This window comes from Etheostoma spectabile, chromosome 1 (genome assembly GCF_008692095.1).
Source record: "Etheostoma spectabile isolate EspeVRDwgs_2016 chromosome 1, UIUC_Espe_1.0, whole genome shotgun sequence".
Taxonomy (NCBI): domain Eukaryota; kingdom Metazoa; phylum Chordata; class Actinopteri; order Perciformes; family Percidae; genus Etheostoma; species Etheostoma spectabile.
The window spans coordinates 27346438-27350059 of NC_045733.1; the positions used below are offsets into that span (position 1 = coordinate 27346438).

Genomic DNA, 3622 nt, shown 5'->3' on the forward strand with positions numbered 1-3622 from the left:
CCCCTTCCAACTCAGGAACCAGAAGACAGGCACAGCAGGAGATCTCAAAAAAAGCTTCTCAAAGTAATGATAGTCCACTGATACTTTTAAGGTACATACACACACAAACACACACACACACACACACACACATACTCGCATAAATACATTCATATAAACCTACATGTGGACAGATACAAGGTATTGATACAGAGCAGATATGCAATGCACACACAAGACTTTCACACACACACGCACATGCGTGCAAGCATTCACGCATGCACACATTTGACAGAGAATACACAGTTTCCCAAATCTACTAAAAATGTCTTAAATTAATCTAATTAAGACCTGAAAATATATTAACATAAGCATGTGTGTGTGGATTATAAATTCAGTATGATTTAGATCTGATAGCACAATCTAATGACTGAAGAGAGATAATGGCATTGGCACAAACAATGGTTCATTCTGATTGGATGGTATGTGTTCTCAAGCATAATTTACTGCAACTTGAACATGATTCACTTTCAAAACAAAGGAAGTGCCTCATGCGGAGCTCACATCATGTCAGTTTTACCATGAAACTAGCATGACCTGCTTCTGGGGCAAACACTTCTGTCCTCTTATGGCAGCATGTCAGCCCTCTGATTGTAAGGCATGAGCTACTGAAATAAAGGCGTGTGTTTAACCATCAAGCAAGGTATCTGGTCTCTGGGTTTCTAATTTCTAATCAGCTGATATTTAGCAGAACAGCTATTTAACTACAGTATCTATATAGCACATTACAGCAGTCACTTAAGTCTCACTTTGCATGACACTAATGTTGGCTGCTTGAGCTTGTTTGAGAGTAAATCATCATTGGAACAGATAATGCCACTTAATAATCAAATTACTATGGCAATTTCATCAGTTTGAATACAGTTGGTCTTTCTTCACCATGGTGTGGCATTTTTATGCTTGATCAACTGTTAGATTACATTAGTATTACCAAGTAGAAGTACTAAACAACACAATAGACTAAACAATTTCTTTTCTTTTCTTTTACTGTCCCTACTGCACTTTTTTTCATTTTTTTTCTGCTTTGCTCCTCTTTTTTGAATGCAGTTCTTGTTGGCAAGTCAAGATAAATCCATTTGTGCATAAAATCCTTAAATTAAAACACAGTATATGTAGAGTAGGAAAAAAACAAAACATTTTACACTTAAGGAATGCTAAAGTTTCAGGATATTGTTAAGCTGCCAAGACAAGTCTTAACTGTTTCATGGATGTGAGGAATACCGCCCTTGCATCGGCACAATCTTGCTGCTCCCTATTTCTAAAAAGGGGTACTGGAGGAGGAATCCAAACTGCTCAGGCAGGGCTATGTCAGGACCCTTAAAAAGAGATTATGAAACCTCCGCTTCAACAGTCACAATGTGAAATTCAACCCAGGTCAGAGAACTCTACACCAACATTTTACACTATTACTGGTCATCATCAAGGGCTCATTAGAAGTTGCTATTAAGGCTTCAGTAAGGTTATCAGCATGTTCTGCATCTTGGCTATGGCAGTATTGTTTCCAGTTGTTGCTTTAATGAGCTTTTTGTTCCGTGGACATTCTGAGAAAACGCTGCCCTTTGATTATTGGCATCATGTTTAAGATTGGTGAGGAGGATATAACTTGGTGCAATGGCGTCTCTGCTATTTGGAAATGCAATGATCCTTATGGCCCTACTAGTCTTCAACTCATAACATGCAAATCTGGGATCATGGTTATCTCCAGAAAACATGAATCGCTTGAATCAGGTTATAGGGAGCAGATGCCCCAAGAGTACTTTGGGTATCTCAGAATTTTGGGTTACAGTGTGTTTGTGGCCAGAGAAAAGAAAGAAACACATAGTCGCAGGCATTTTAGATATAGACCAGTATTGTTGGGTCATTCAGGACCTGTTTAGGTCCATGTTCACTGCCAGTTACTTTTCAGGGGGACCTTGTTGCTATGGATACCATTCAGTTCTATACTAAATAAATATTCATGTTACCAGGCCTCAATACAGATTGTGTCTCTCCATAAGAAATTTGATGTTACGTATCGTCTCAAGTGATGAGCTACAGCATAAGTATGTATTCACTTTGTATGCATTTTATGAACATAAACATACGTGTCTCATATAAACATTGACACACATGGTGAAACATCGAGAGCATTTCAGGATTTTGCTCACAGACACTTCAACATGTAGACTAGGCCAGGGGTCGAACCACCAACATAACTCCTACTTGATATAATTGCAGATTCCCTCTGAAAAGTCTTATCTTGTCTTAATGAGTTTAGCAACTGCACTTTTACAAAGGAGTGGATGCATATGCGAAGGGCATGAAGTTGTCTATAGGACATTGGGTCTCTGAGTACGCAGGTGCGTTCCACACCTGCACCCAAAAAGTCAAAATGCACTGTCTGGGTGAGCTTTTTCCACCATCTTCGTGTCTTTATACTGCTTTTTAAAGAGGAAGTACAAAGATGTAGATAGTGACGGATCTCAACCGAACAAAATCCCACACTAGTGGCTCTGTGATGCTCTGTGTAGGCTCCGAGGTGCTTTGAGCTAAATGCCAACATCAGCATCCTAACATACTCAAACAATACAATGCTAACATGCTAATGTTTTAGCAGATATGATGTTTACCAGGCATGCTCGCTATCTTAGCCAGAGCAAAAGCCACAGGATTACCAAATCCATTGGGATGCATTATTGGGAAGAGTTGCATTGCCTTCACTAAATTTCATGACATTCCATCCAGTAAGATAGTGCAGTCTGAACCAAAGTGGTGGACAGACAGACCCACCGACTGACATTGCCATCCCTACAGCCATGTTGCTTGCATAAATAAAAATGGAGATGTTTCAATCTTTGGTACAGGTTATTCATGCTATCTCTTCTGTCTTGTAAAAAATAATTATACAAAAATATCAAAGCTGTTTAGTTCATTACTCTGTTTCTAGCTGTGTTATAGGCCTTTTTTTCTCGGTGAATAATAGCGATTTGTATCAGTTCATGTTCAAGAATGTGTTTTTGTTCACAGAAATGTGGCTCTCTAGCTAAGTCTCTTAAATTTTCCCTGAAATATTAATGTCCCTGAAAGATCTTATTTTTTCGAAAGCAGAAGCTTATTAGTGTTTTTCTTTGACCTTGTGACATGGCAACATGTATTGCCACTGTAATTATAAGGCTAACAGGGCTCCCTCCATCCATTTCAAAGCTTGAGAAGATGAGGAGTATATGTATTGTTCAGCTGATTTAAATAATTGGTGTGGTTTACTTAAAAGGGTGCCAGAGAGAAAATTATGGTAATGGAATCATTTAAAAGGAAGTTGGAAACAGATAGTAACCCCACCAAAGTCTGTCTTCCCCTCTTTTGTTATGACTTCAGATGAGTTTTGCTCCAAGGAAACTAAATGATCCTTCTCCTATGAAAAGAGATGGTCAATGTCTATTGCACACTTGAAGAGCTTAGCTAGTAAAGCCAATAATTCCACTTTGGAATTTGCACTAAGACTGTGAAATAAATTAACTTTTCTGTGTGAGAAGTCCTATTTTTGGGAGTTAATTGCACATACTAATCCAAACAGTTTTCTGTGTGTGTGTGTGTGTGTGTGTGT

General features: G+C 38.6%; 1 protein-coding gene across 3 annotated transcripts in view; it reads left to right on the forward strand.

The window, feature by feature from the left end:
• The window catches only part of LOC116690257 (transcription initiation factor TFIID subunit 4), an 86633-nt gene that overhangs the window by 28088 nt on the left and 54923 nt on the right, over positions 1-3622 (forward strand). The window lies entirely within an intron of this gene.